Genomic DNA, 15,498 nt, shown 5'->3' with positions numbered 1-15,498 from the left:
CCCACAGTGGGCTGGACCCTCCTATATCAATTATTAATCAAAATGATATGTGCCCCCAAAACTTCAAAGACTTGCCCACGGGCCAATCTGATGGAGGTATTTTCTCAGCTGAGGTTTCCTCTTCCCAGATGACTCCAGTTTGCATCATGGCACTGAAAACCAGCATACTCCTTGTTACCATTTATTTTAATGAACTCATTATCTGTCAATCTGTGGTTCAATCTATCTGCTAAACACCGGGCAAGACTAAGAAGCTGGATATTTATTCCTCGTCTGTATACCTCCTGTACACAAACTCCAATAAGTATTTGAATAAACAAAGTCAGAAGGAAAAAAGTGATTACACAGAGTACCGACCCAAGAGTCAGGAAACTGAGCCCAAATTCACTCCAGCATCTAACTTGAGGCGATTAAGAAGAAACCGTCTGCCCTCTTCCTCAACTGTTCCCGATTAAAGGAACGTGTATTATGTTCAGGTGCGATGACGCCAGCAAGATGCCAAATCTCTATCCTAGGAGCAACGAACGCTAGCTACTTTCCATGCAAAAGGCAAAGGAGTAAATTAGGGATGCTCCTCCACAGTGTGAAAAGATACTACGGGGTGACAGCACTGTTTCTTCTGCTTATTGTCATAGAATTTCTCTCTGAGGACGTGAACGACAAGTCCCTTATTTGAATTTTAAAGAACCCTGTCAAAAGCAAAGGACAGCAACAACGAAGAACTCCTGGTACGCTTTTCTTGTTTAGGTTAACTGCAGGTAGAGGCCACCCCACCCGTGCGACTGACTCCTATGCCATCCATCTGCTGGCTCCGCAACAACTAAAGCCCGTATGCTTGTTAAATGCCACAGCAAATAGACTGACGTAAAGAGTTAGGATGACCGTGCTAGCTTGGTCCGATAGACGCCACAACCAAAAGCAATCAGGCAGGAAAAAAGTTTATGTGACTTACACGTAACACTCCAAAGGATCCAGGATAGGAGCAAGGTTAGGAACTGGGAGCCAGGAACTGCAGCAGTGTCCAGCCGACTCCTGCTTCCTCAACTACCTTCCACAACCCAGGACCACCAGACTAAGGCAGCACCGCCCACAGTGGGCGGGGCCCTCCAACACCAATGGTTAATTAAGAACAGCCCGCCCCCCAGAAACAAATTAACAAAGGGTAATCTGATGCGGGCATGTTCTCAATTGAGTCTTCCCGAGATGACTCTAGCTCATGTCAAGTTAACCAAAAAAAAAAAAGCATAATGAATAACTTGGATCCATCTCCAATCTGAGTATTGAAAATGTTCTGCTGAATTTATTGTACTAAATAATGCAGAGTAGTGACTTCTCTGACGACAAAGTTGGCAAGGCCCTTTGAAATAAAGGCAAACAACTAAAAAACACTTGGGTTCATACAAATTATTTATTGTAAGGCCATTTGTTGCCAACAGCCTTTGGCCTGTAACAAACACTAATAGAAAAATCAAGCCCGGAGTTGGTGGCACACACCTTTAGTCCCAGCACTCAGGAGGCAGAGGCAGGAGGATCTCTGTGAGTTCGAGCCCAGCCTGGTCTACAGAGCGAGTTCCAGGACAGGCTCCAAAACAATACAGAGAAACCCCGCCTTAAAAATCAAGGGGAGGGGAGTAGAGAGAGAGAGAGAGAGAAGAAAACTCATCAAAAAGGTAGAAAATATCTATCTAAATATCTAAATAAAATAAAGATAAAATGATACCTTTTCTGAATTAACAAATGTTGCACTTTATGCTTGTAAAATGCTTAACTGCCCATACTTATTAATTTGGCATCTTTTGCTTTTCCTTCTGACCATTCACAATTCCTTTTTTCCTTACATACTGCAGTTGTTGTAAACAGTGGTTGCAAAATCTTTCTCATTAATTCACTGGATGCTCCTGAAATCTAGATAAAGGAACAGGCCTTGGCTAAGATGAAAAGCTACAACTCTGGGCTGCTATGTCTCTCTCCAGCAAACATTTTCATTAACCCTGGCCCAGGCCCGACTGCATTCTTAGGACCTGAGTCACAGCAACAGTCTATTTAATGAATAATTAGGTTAGTGGGACATAATCAAAATTGAACTGAACAAAAGGCCAGTTTCTTGCTGCTCTCCTTCTACCGAACTTCAAGCATTCTTTGTCTATCCCACAACACACAAATAAAAATAAAAAAAAAGAAAGAAAGAAAGAAAGAAAGAAAGGTGTAATAATTACAGCTTTTGGAGTGTTCTTAAAAAAAAAAAAAAGTAGATAAAAGACTCTGACAATCCTGATTCCACAAACTAGGCTTTTAACATTTGCAAAAATTATTTTTAAATTAAGGTCTGTGCGTGCGCGTGCGTGCGTGCGTGCGTGCGTGCGTGTGTGTGTGTGTGTGTGTGTGTGTGTGTGTGTTTCCTCAAAGACCAGAAGAGGGCGTCAAATCCCCCAGAGCTAGAGTTACAGGTAGTCATGAACCTTACCACCCAAATCCGGTCCTGCAAAAGAGCTACGAACCTCTGAGCATCTCTCTGGCCTCACAGTGTTTATGAAGAGAGTCATGTACATGCAGTACATTTTACACTTTACTTTCTGAGAAAATAAATCCATTGTTCTCATATCATTCTTTATACCTCAGAACTGAACCATTCTTTGACTGAAGGATACTAAACCAGCCTCCTCAGGAAACTCTGCCATTTTGTATCACCTTGCAATTGTCCTCTTGCTCTGAGCAAAATCCAGAAAACAACACCAAACTGTGAGTGTGTGCCTTTAACACAAACAAGCACACGGATGTAAAACACATTTTCTCCAAAAAATTAATTTTGTGAGACCCTGATTATATGAAGACATTGTTCAGAAAGCATTGCAACTTTAAAGTAATATTAGGAATAACAAACACAGTGCTCTTCTGATGAGAGCGGTCTAGGCTTTTACATTAAAGTGTTGAAAGCAATCAAACCAAAACTTGGAAATCTTATTGTAGTTGAATGCTGTTTAACTTTAATGTTATTTTTAATTTTTTTTTACAATTCCATATACTAGTACTATATTTATATCATCTCCACCCTTCCAACTGTTCTGTATCCCCCCTTTCAAATTCATAACCTTTACTTTTATTATCCTCTCTCTCTCTCTCTCTCTCTCTCTCTCTCTCACACACACACACACACACACACACACACACACACAGCCTGCTGAGTCCATTAATGATGTTGCTCATGTATGTATATGCATAGGGCTTACAACCTGGGACTGGATAACCTACCAGGGGGCTCTGTTGAAGATCTTTTCAGACAGTCAAAATGGATATAATACATAATTGATATCCAATTAAATTATCATCTGAGCGTTCTGAACCTCCAGAAATCCATCACTCTGACAGTAGATTGATAAAGTATTGAAAAGATGGTATAGACTAAGGGAGTTTAAAAACAAAGCTTTATTAAGGCTAGAAATGACACTTTTTCAGGTGCAGAAAAGAAAGTATCTTGCCTTATATAATATACTGAAGTCAGGCAACAAGTTAACATTTACTTGTCCCTAGCACCCATGAAGACCGAGTTGCCCTTAATAAAACTGTCCTTTTAAATGAGTTCAGATGAAGAGGACCTGGAATGCGCCTTCTCTACACACCCATAAGGGATGCATCTTCCTCCGCACGCATAAAGAACCTTTTATTTATTCTTAACGTGTTTAATAAATCAGCTTCAAGTCAAATAACTCCGCCTTGCAGTCCTGTTTTAACCCATGGCCAAATGGCAGGCACTTACTCCCTCTAACCCATCTTGCTCCTGCCAGCTTGTGCCTATTTTTTTTGATTCCACACCCTTCCTCATAGCAAATCCAAGTCTGATATACCTAATCCAAGTTCCTATCTCACAGGTGCCACTAGAGATATTTCAGGACTCACATCCAAAGACAGGATGTTTCCTGTCAAGGTCCCTGAATACCCTGACAGGAAGCACTCCCAGATCAGATGCTCACCTGTTTCCCAGAGCACACAGCCCCCCCCCCCCACTCCCCTTGCTCTGTGAGCCTCCTACAAGCATGTGCCTGGCATCCACCCCAGCCTTCCCTGAAGCCCGTCAGTCGCGCCACGCAAGTGTTCTGGACATTTGGTCTCTGACTGCTAGAACTTGCCCGAACCCCCCACCCCCCTCCACCCCGCCCCTTCCAGTCTCTGGGAAGCAGGCGCCTGCCCTCCCCTGAATGGCCAGTTCTGACAAGAATGGTATGGTAGGCCCTGTAGGAAACACAAATATGTACCGGACATGATTCACACCTCCCAGAGACCGATTATTCCAGGAACACGGGGGGAACAAGTTTCTCAACAATGAGAGAGAAAGTTCTGGAGGCCGAGAGGCAGAGAAACACACGCTCCTTCGTAATTGTGTAGTGTGTGGCAAGGATTTAAAAGATGGAGATTACTTTGATAAGTGAGATAGAGCAGCTGAGGTGTGCAACGTGCCATAAAAGCGGGGAGAGAGCATAAAGACCGAGCAATTTGTCCAAGAATGCTTACAGTGCTGGGTACGGTTAAAACAAAGGAGTACAGAAATAAATCTAACAGGACAGGTTAGTGTAGGTGGAATGAGACACTCCATTGTAAACAAGTGGGACAGGCAGTTCTATACAATGTTAATGGTTAATTTACTCTCATATTCTAGACATAAAGCCAAAGTATAAAAAGTAGAAACCTGGGAATTTGCTTCAGTCTGAAGCATAATCCCACATTCTCGTTGTGCAGTCTGGATGCAACAGTGGGGACCCCAAGCAAAGTCTCATCGGGAGCAAGCTCTTTTGACCGTGGGTTAACCAACCTTCCACCCTCGCACAAACAATCAACAAAAGCAGGCGTTACCCAACAGCCCCCATATCTGTAATTAATATTCAAGCACATGTAAATCCAAATGTTTTGTTTGCCACCGTATTTTCAAACTGGAGGAATTCTATCCAACAAGGACACGCACCTACAATGTTATAATGGTTCACAATAATCTGAGACTGAACAGCAGAAAAGTTACTTCCCTGTCTTCCTTTCTCATATTTTCTGCATCTCTCTCTTTCTCTCTCTCTCTCTCTTTTTCCTCCTTCCTAGCTTACACCAATGGTTCTATTTCTGTACCCATCGCTCCCAAATGCCACTGCTGCCTGGGATTGTCTTTCTCCCTTCCGTTACAGTCCTATCCTTAAATGTCATCAGTCCGGCACACTTTCAATTACATACCAACAAGCTCTAAACGTCTCTGTGAGTGGGAGAGTAAAGAAGAAAAGGAGGGACATAAGAAACCAAAGCAATGTCACTACAGAACCATCTGAAAGAAGCTGGAGGGATGCCCAGCTCACATGCTCTGTCCCTGGCAAACAGGGCTCCGCAAGCATTAGCCCTGATCTGAAACTGGCAAACTCAGCGGCCAACAGGCTCATCTTTTGAATGTCCTAAAAATACAAGCGCAAAAACACCCTGCAAAGTTTTGAAGGCAGCAAATGTGGAACTTGTGACCCCCTGAGCATGAGCACTGTCCTCAAGGAGAGCTCTGAAATGAGGTCTCGAGCAGTGGGAGATCATGGGCCAGGAAATGGAAATGCGGGCATTCAGTACCCCGTCGTTTAGCACAGCGTCTTCACGCACACCCAAATCTGCACCCGTTCTACCCGTGTTCTCCCCAAGGCCAGACAGGGAACCGAGCTCCGTGGCTATTCCGTTAGCTCATATTGTCAAACCCTGCATCTGGCATTTGCAAAGATACAAAAACAAACCCGGACTTCTGATAGAGCATCAGGGAAATGGGAAGAGAGTCATAAACAAAGAGAGAGCTAAATGCTCATAGAGTATATGTTCAAAATAGAAATCACTGGCAGCAGCTTTCAAATGACCAAACAGGAGTTGGTAGACAAAGAATCGTTTGTATGCAAAGTCTCATGCCTACAGACAGGGAGGGAAGTCTGAAGGAACTCAAGTACCAGTCACACGTTATCAGAGCACCGAGTGGAAATAAAGAGGTCATGGAAAAAGTGGGGAAGGAGTGAGCTACTCATCCTAATGTTCTGGAATGCTTTCCAGTATGGCCAGACATTCAAGACGGAAAACCCCTGTGTAATGAGGTAGGTCAACACAGGTAGGTCTCCAGCCTTGGGAACTAGAGGCAAAAGGCTCTACATGGCAAATTAAAAGAAGTCTGCTCTTATGAAGAAAAAATAAACAAATAAAAAGAATAAGGCAATCCATGAGCGAGGGGAGTAGTAAGCTTTCACACAGCTCCATCACGGGAACAATGCCAAAAGAAGGCAGAGAATCACACAGCGTCAGCAGCATACTGGCAAGGGGTTTGGATGGGGCTAAAGATGACATATTTGCTATTTTCTCTCCCCTTATCTGAAATGGAAAGTTTCTCAGCTCCGCTCAGTTGTTATTTAGAAAATATGTATCTTCCTGATTTAGTAATTATACTTCCTAACAGAGATTTCAAAACATATCCCATATTTTGAACTGAGATGTTGTTTACACATGCTAAGAGAGGCTGGTTGCTAGAAGAAAGCTATGCCGAGATACTGTATATGCTGCTAGAAATGATACCTACACTAGGAAAGACCTCTCCATACACACACACACACACACACACACACACACACACAGAGAGAGAGAGAGAGAGAGAGAGAGAGAGAGAGAGTAAAGAAAAAGAAAAAAATGCTACAGAAGAACACTCTCTGGGGTGGTCTGAGGGACCCCAGATAGAAAGAGAGTCACATGCATGATGTATTGACAACACATCAATACATAACCCTTCCAGTACCAAACCTCAGGATCATCAAATCAGAATTTCTTAGGCAGGCTCTCCGAGGACGGAAACTTCAGGAAACCATTTTGAAAAGCCACAGAAATTTTTCAATGTATAAATTATGTCTACCTTGAACTATTTAAAGGAATCGCAAAATCCCTCAGTGTTGATCTTGTCTATTTCTGCTTGACAGGAAGAACTGTTCCCACACAGGGGCCACATGCAATGAATAAACCCAACTCAATCTCTAAGAGCAAATCACGACTACAGAGGTAAAGGGAACCGAGGTACCATTTGCTGTCTGAATCACAGATGAAAAGAAGCCACTGGAAGGTGAAAATGCCAGTGGACATATTAAACTTTCAATATACTAAAGTTTATTAATAAAGGTATCTGATTGGTGTGGCAACCTGGGACTACCTGGGAACACTAACTTTTCCTGTCCTACCTACTACTGTAGGTGAGGACTCCTCCCGAAGAGAAGCCTGTATCCTTCAAAACTATTTCAAAGAAAATATGGAACACTAAACCTTACTGTTTCTCTTTTTTGCAACAGAAATACTTCCCAAGCATTCAGGTTACCTGCTGAACGAATAAAGTGTTCAAGGTTTTAACGTGGGGGCTGGAAAAGGGACGCTGTTACCTGTGTAACAGCAAATCTTTAACTGAGCGAACAAAGAGGCACCAACAAATCAGAAAGGCATTTGGTAATTCAAGAGGAGTGAGAGGCACACAGTGCATACTGTCGGAAGCCTGTGAAACGTACACGGGCTCTTCGTCACTATTAGAACATAACATGCAAACGCCGAATTTGTCTATCAAGGGACCCGGGGTGCACTGAGACACAGATGAGCAATCCCGCATCTCTGGGTTTTAGTTGATTCCCACATTCAATGAGAAGTCTAATCCAGACTTTGCCAGCTTCCTACTACTTCTGAAAATACATGATTTAGTAAGTTAGACATTTGCAGCCCCCTCAGGGAAACTACAAGATAATAATGGGAAATGGAAAGCTTGGTTCCAGAACATTCATTTTACTGTTTCAGTGGACTACTATTAATATTATAAATGTATAAAACAATGCTCCTCTTTAATCTCTAAGACACAGCCCTTCCACAAGCTTAAAATCCGCCATTATGGACAAAAGCATCAGAAATTTCACAATCCTTCACACAACAAAGAACCTAACGAAGAGTGTAGATAAAGATATTGTCACTAAATTTTAAGTGCAAGAATTAGAGGCACCGTGTGTTACAGGGTTAGGTCCTCTGAAGAGACCTTGATAGGACAAGTATAAAGCTATAAAAGTGAAGTCTAACTCCCAATGGAGACGCCAGGATGTTGAAAATGCCAGGAACATAACAATGCCTACAGAGGAAAGCTGTAGACTCAACCCCACAAAAACCACAAGTATTACAAATGTCAGAGCCAGACAAGTGGGTCTAGCTAAGTCTCTGAGTTCCCAGAAGATGCCACCAAGGGCCCCAAGGGCTGGGTGAGGAGCTATGGAATTTATTGTTTGTTCTTTGGGTTTCTCTTGGCATCTCTCCTTGTTGTGCCCTATTTTGAATAACACTTACTTTGTGTCACTGAATGTTAAATGTATATGACTTGAGATTTTTCATCTTAGGGGAGTTCGCAGCTAAAACATTGGGCTTTCCAGTAATGTTGGAACTGTTAAGACTAAGTGAGACTGGATACATTTTGAATTGTGAGGTAACCATGAACCTATGGATGTCAGAACAGAATGTTACAGCTTGAACGTGAAACGTTGTAACGTTCCCCACGAACTCTTGTGTTTGCATACTTTGTCTCCAGTTGGTGTTGCTATTTCGGGGAGACTGAATCCTTGTCGAGTCTAACTAGTAGAGGTATATCACTTGGGGAGGAAGAGGACCTTGAGAGTTCAAGCCTGGCCCTGTTCCACCAAGCTATGAACAAGCTATATCACATACTACTGCCCCCGTGGTCAAGCCTCTCCCATCACCATGACTCCTCTGACATACCAGACTGCACCATCTGCACCTGTGGGCCAAAATAATCCTCTCAAGTTTAAAAAAAAGTGACTGGAGGTGAAGATGGGGCCATCAAGATGTCCTCATATGACAGATAGTGACATTACGATGTGACAGAGGCAGATTAGAGTGATATATTTATTAACCAAGAAAGACAAAGTCTGCCAACAACACTGGAAAGTTTTAAGAAAAGAAGAGGAAGAGGAGGAGGGGGAGGAGGAGAAGAAGGAAAAATAGGCCCAGCATACACTTCCCCTAGACTTCAAAGAGAAACTGAATCTCTAACTTCCATCCTTCAGAACTGGGACAGAATCAACCCAGGTTGCTTTATGATGCCAGCAGGTGGTATGTTACAGCAGCCCTAAGAAACTCACGCAGTGTGGTGTCCCAGGCCTCAGTGATCCCGCTTCTGAGCTGGGAAGGGCTGGAGTATGGTTCTGGGGCACCCAGAGTAGCAGCACCCTCCTTATTGCAGCTCCACTAACTAATAAAAATAAATCATTAAAATACTATCTCAAATGTGTAAAACATTAAATCCCAGGGCAAAGAGGAAGAAGAATTCAAGCAGAGAAAGCTGCCGGTGCTGAACAGCGGGGCATCCTTTTCAGGCAAGGCCAGGCCAGTGCAGAGTGGATGACAGAACCCGTCGTCAGAAGTATCAGCCAGCCCACTGTTGCCCTCCTGTGAAAGGCCCATGAATACAGAAAGGGAGGAAATGAAACCATCGCTCGCTGCACCTACTACTCTGCACTTACAAAGCTGTGCTCATTTGCTATTCAAAGCGAGCTGGAAAAACCATAGCCTGGACAAACTCAAATTACTCAACAAGGGTGGCAGAGAAAGAAACAAACCTGGGGTGTTGTGCCTGGATTCCCCCACATCGTGGCAAACACATGCAGGCAGGGGCTCAGATAAAAATGATGCCTGTAGCTGAAGGCGACTGGCCACAAGCTCTGAAATGTCCAGGTTTCCACATGGCCTCCCTGAGGGTTAAGGAGTCAAAATCCGCGTACAATTGAGGTCCACTCCTGGCTAGGATGAAGGTGTTCTACTGTATGCCTTGCAAGGTGTTTCATTTTCTACTGCATTCCACTTTTCCCCTTCACCCCAGCCAGCTTAAAATTCATTCTCTGAGCAGAAGGAAGCCCGACTTCTCCCAGTGGCCACACACTCTCTGACAAGAGGTCCTTTACTGTTAGTTATCGTTTTCCTTTTTTACTAGAAAGACTAGGTCTACTTTTCTTTTGGGGGAGGCGGGGCATTGTTTTGTTTTGTTTTCTGTTGTGGTGGATACAACTGTTTGAGATATTATGTAGTCCGAGCTGTGCTAGAAGTCCCAACACTCTGCCTCAGTTTATCTGGTCTAGGATTGTGGACATGTGGCACTATTCCCAATGTTATCACTTTCCTTTAAAAAGAAGGAGTGGGAAAAATACAACTAAATAGAATATGCCCAAAATTCCCTCTAACGGCAACACAGTAATACCAGCAGGCTAAAATAAAAACTGACTGGCGAAATACATCAAAATTCATTCATGTTAGGAGTATCACTAGTTTAAAAGTAGATGACTGGCATAAGTGTTGGGAACCAGCAGTCTGCTGACCCCGCCCCCTGATGATGGGTGGGATGCTCATGGCCAAGTCTTCTCTATATCATGACTTACCTGGCTGCCAGGGGACCCAGTTAAGTTTCCCTTTTAAAGCAAGAGTGCCTCTCTCTTGCTTCTCTCTCTCTCTCTCTCTCTCTCTCTCTCTCTCTCTCTCTCTCTCTTTTTCTTTTCTCTCTCCCCCTGCTTTCGGTTGGCCACTAGCTACCCCCCCCTTCTCTCCCTTCTATCAATAAACTCCACATGGGCACTGAGTCTCATGTTTGTGCTTCAGAGGCAATAGCTGCAGCAAAAGAACAACAATAAGGTCTTACCTTGGCTTCCTAAGGAGGAAGCAGGAAACTGCACACACTCACAAACCCATGCCACATCACAGGATGGGTCTGGGGTCGCCCTGAAATAAAGGCCATCCAAACCTAGCTGTAGATATAGAATTTCTACTTCCTCTCCTGGCTTCTCTTTCTCAGTATTTGCCCCCTGCATCTCTGTCTCTCCTTACAGACTACTTTCTCTATCAAATCTTTTCTATATTTGTTTGAGTCTAGTAAATACTTTTACCCCGGTAAATACTTTTACCCCAACGCCCTTATCCTTCATGGCAGGACACTAACCTAAGTGGCTTGTATGTTTATGAATGCCAGCAAGCAAAATTTGGCCATTATTCTAGGGAATTCATTAGAATTCTCACACAGGCTCAAAGAATAAAAACGTTTACAGAGCACTGTTGTCGGAAGCTCAACAGCCTGGAATCCGTGTGTAGGGCCTTTGATGTTATCGTCTATATAAACAAAGTTTTATTGGAGCCCAGCTATAACCACATACATGGGCATTGTCTGTGGTTGTAAATGCAGGAGCTCCAGCAGACAATAGAGCACACAAAGCCAAAAATACTTACTATCAGACTGTTTAGAGTTTGTGAAAAACTCTAAACTGTCTGTACAAAAGCAGCTGGAGTTTAAAATTAGACCAAACGACTGTGGTAATGTACAAAAAAAAAAAAAAAAAAAACCTATTTCCACTAAATCACAGAAAACATACATCTATCAGTTCTTCTCATTTGTATACTATCTGCATAATATTGTAGATAATTATTAATTCCGGTACAGCTCATCCTATATATAGGACATGATAACATGGTTTGTTTTTGTTGTTGTTGTTTTGTTTTTTTAGTAAAGGTTAAAAAAATCATTTATCCTGCTCAAAGAGTAAAGAACGTTCTGGGGATCTGCCCTCCTACCCACCCCTCACCCAAAAGCCATGAGTTTTTTCCTTTAGAAGGAAAAAAATATTTTGAGAAATATGCAACACCATAGGGATAATCAAACTATTGATTGACAAATGACAAAAAAAAAAAAAAAGGTAGTTTCACAGTTCACAAGTTGTATAAGTTTAAGAATTCTAAACCAAGAATAGTAGTAACTCATACCTATAATTTCAGCCTTTGGGACACAGAGGCAGGAATATGCCCCGAGTTTGAGTTTGAAACCATGCTGGGTTGGATTCATATTAAGTTCAAGGCTAGCAATGGCTACAAAGTGAGACCCTATTGGGGGGGGGATTAAATTGTCAACTTCCATTATATTCCACAAATGCATAGGCTTGGTTATAATTATGTAACCAAATGTTATTTCACCTATACTCTCCATGGGGGGAAAATCCAAGAGGAAATGAAACAAGTTCAAAAGTATAAATAAGTGCTTGTTAGAAAACGTTGCTACATTTGTAGAAATGCAGATAAATCAACGCACAGTAAATAGTAACCACCCATGCCATTCATACATCTTCAGAACTACAGAAAGATTGCTACTTATGTTTAGATTATGAAGTAACATATGCGCCCGAACACTACTTAAATATTTGAAAAGACACATAGCTGAAACAGGGAATTGCTACCCATCACATTCTTACAATAATAATAATAAAAATTAATAGATTTTGTTAAGTAAACGCTGACTACTTAATGTAAGGCAGGGCTGAAAGGCATCTACTGCAATCAGTCACCAGAAGCCCGGAAGTGGGAAAAGGGCCCCGGAAGTACTAATTTACAGAGTGTACCCGCTCTGCACTTGGGCTTATGTGAAACTGCGATGCTGGTTTTTAATTCAGTAAGGAAGGGCATGCAGGCCATGTGGCCTCTGCTCCCCCTCCTGCGCTGGCGCGCGGGCGTCATCAGACCAGGGACCTTTCCCGGCTGCAGAGAAATCTAAATGCCCAGCCAAGAAAACGTGTTTGTGGACAAAGAGTGCAGAACGAGACAGGTATTATCCAGATAAACACACTTGATTGGTAGCTCAGATTACAAAATAGGTCTGCCTGCCTGAAAACGCCGCCCTGACTTTTTAAACTCACGACTGTCTTAACCATAGTAAACTGCCAGGAAGGCGTCTACCGAGGTTTCTTCTGGAAGCTCTTGGTTTTCAGTTTCAGATGATCTCGGGGTAAAGCCCCAATCAGTCACCGACTATATTTAATGTGCTGACCAGGTTCGTTTCTTATCCGCTGCGGTTTCGGTGGAAGCGGTGACTCCGGGCTTTGAGCCCGAATCTTGAAAGTTAACAAAGGGCGCAAAGGAAACCAGCCACCCCCACCCCGACCCCCACCCCCACTCTATATTTTAATGCACTGATTTCACAAGACCGTGAGCCTCAGCCCTTCTTTGCACAGGCCCACAGGCTCTGAGAAACTTGGCCTCCCTCTCCCTGCCCAGGGCAGCGGTAGGAAGTACCAGCCCTCCCGGGCTAGGGCCGGGTGTCCTCGCCGTCCATTGGCTGCGGTGGCTGTCAGTGCTCAGAAGGGCGGGGTCTCCCACCTCAGAGCAGATCTGATCTGAGGACTTCGTGATCACTGGCCCCCATTCCCCTCCACCCCAGAGTCCCTTCTCTCTCGTCTCCCCACCCCCATCCACTTTACTGCCCCTCTAAGGCGTAAAGTTTTTCCAAACTTCCAGCATTCCCCCCCTCCCCCAGACAAAGCAGAGGATGCTACGGTTTGGTTTGGGACATGAAATCAAAGTTTGCTTCCGATCTGTCGGAGTGTAGCAGCGAGCTGTGAAGATAAAGTAAGGACTTAGGTTGCATGCCAGGTTAAATCAAGTGCACCGGCCGTCACCAAACGCTGCAGTTGGTGAATAATGCGATGAAGCATTACAGATTCAACTCTGTGTGTGTGTGTGTGTGTGTGTGTGTGTGTGTGTGTGTGTGTGTGTGTGTGTGTGTTTCCCTCACCATCTTCTGAGTTTGCCCGGTTGTCCCAAACAGGTTATAACGCTTTGAGTGTGGGTATTTTGAGTGTGGGTACTAAGCCTCTCTTGGGCCACAGGAACATGTCATCGTCCAGAAGACAACAGATTCATGGCACACACATCCTCGATGGTGCTCTGTAAAGCAACCTATCGAAGCACGCCGTCGTGGAGGGCGGCCGGTACCGTGCCTACTGGGGACTGCAGATTCCTTGGAGGAGCAACTCCAGAGCCAGAGCGGGTCCTAACAGCGATGCTCTACACACTTAGAGAGTCTCTGTTTTTTTTTTCATTACAACCTTTAAGATTAGCAACGTCAAAGGGAGGGGGTCATTTCATCTCTATACCGGGTTTCTTCTTTCCTCCCTATATTCAGATCCATCACTAGGAACTGTAAACATACCTCACTCTATGCTGGGATGGGGGTGAGGGGCAAATGCTATGCGAGCCCAGTGCGTGTGTGAGAGTCGGTGAAAGCATCCCCTGTGGGTCCTCCAAGGCCTCCAGCACCAGGCGGTGGCAGCCCGCCCGCGTTGCTCGGCAGCGTCCCGCACCGCCCTCCAACTCCCCTAGGACACACTTTGCAACCCAGCTCACAACTTTTGCTGCAATCCCAGCCCGGGATCCCACCCCGATCGGGCTCCGGGGACCCCACCGGCCCCACCGATCGCCGGGACTCCCGGGTCGCAACTTCACTTTTTCTAAACTGGGCTGCGGGCCGAATCGGTGGAGCCAATCGGCGAGCGGTAAATAGGCACGGCGGCCAATGAGCTCTGCGCGGGGGCGGGCCTTCGCTGGAGTTCCTCCTGTCCCAGCCCGGGGAGACCTGTTGCCGCCGCCGCCGCCGCAGCCGAGCTTCCCGGGGCTCGCGGGGCCCGGGGAGCCGATCGCCCGCCGCCGGCGGCCCGCACCGCCCTCCACCAGCTGCAGGCGGCCCGGCCCGACCCCGGAGGCACGCGAGGCCGAGGCTCCGCGCGGCCCGCCCGCTCCCAGCGCCGGCCCCACCCCGGCCGGGCCGTGCAGACTCACCGGGACTGCGGGGCAGCTCGGTCCACGCGGGCTGCAGGGGATGCAGGGGATGCAGGGGCTGCGGGACTCCGGGCCGATCGCCGCTGCAGGCGCCGGCTCCCACCCCGCTCGCTCGGCCGGCGCTCACCACTGCGAGCCTAGCGGCGGCCCATCCTCCCGGCTCCGCTCCTCCTCCTCCCGGGGCCGCGGCTGTCAGGAGGGTAAACATCCCGGCATCCCCGAGGAGAGGGCGGGACGCCGCAGCAGGCCCCTCCCCTGCCCGCGCCTGCACCCTGCTCCGCCGCCTTCCAGAGAACCCGGGCGTGAGCCTCGATCGCGGGATCGCGGCGCTCGGCCCCTGCCTCCGCAGCACCGGGTCTCGCGGTCCCATTCTCTTCTGCCCGCTCACATGCAAGCTGCCCCTGCGCCGGGACCTTGCAGTGCAGGCAGGGAAACTAGAGTCCTCCTCCTCCAGGCTGCCTAAGCCAACCTTGGCTCTAACGCCCCAGCGCTGGCCTTGCCTTTCAGGACGCCGGCCAAAAGTTGAGCGACCTGCTTGCTACGGGGTGCGGGATCTTTGAGACGCGGGCATGCTTTTTTTTTATTTTTTTTAAAGCGGGATTACGGGAAATGTGGCATTACATACGTGTGTTTTTGCACGTCACATGTTTGCAAATATGGGCCTGCCCCTGTTAACATGGTGCTGCTGCTGAGAAAGCAAGGCTTTGATTCCTACCAGGTTTGAACTACTGGGGTATCCGGCTAGGAGGCACTGTAGAGTCTGCCATGCCCAGATTCGGGTCCCCTTTGATGGCACTCATTGAACTTGCAGTTGTCAAGAACAGAAATGGCCTTAATGCCTCTCCT

The 15,498-nt window shown here is 45.9% G+C and overlaps 1 protein-coding gene across 1 annotated transcript in view; it reads right to left on the bottom strand.

Annotated features, from left to right (window-relative positions):
* The window catches only part of Nek7 (NIMA related kinase 7), a 122,904-nt gene extending 108,130 nt beyond the window's left edge, over positions 1-14,774 (bottom strand). The window contains exon 1 of the mRNA XM_051183187.1: positions 14,653-14,774. The gene's annotated coding sequence lies outside the window, so the exon portion shown is untranslated. The remainder of the gene's footprint in view (positions 1-14,652) is intronic.
* Positions 14,775-15,498: the final 724 nt, after the last annotated feature.

The sequence above is a fragment of the Phodopus roborovskii genome, unplaced genomic scaffold, assembly GCF_943737965.1.
Source record: "Phodopus roborovskii unplaced genomic scaffold, PHOROB, whole genome shotgun sequence".
NCBI classification, from domain to species: domain Eukaryota; kingdom Metazoa; phylum Chordata; class Mammalia; order Rodentia; family Cricetidae; genus Phodopus; species Phodopus roborovskii.
This window is presented reverse-complemented; position numbering and strand designations above follow the sequence as displayed.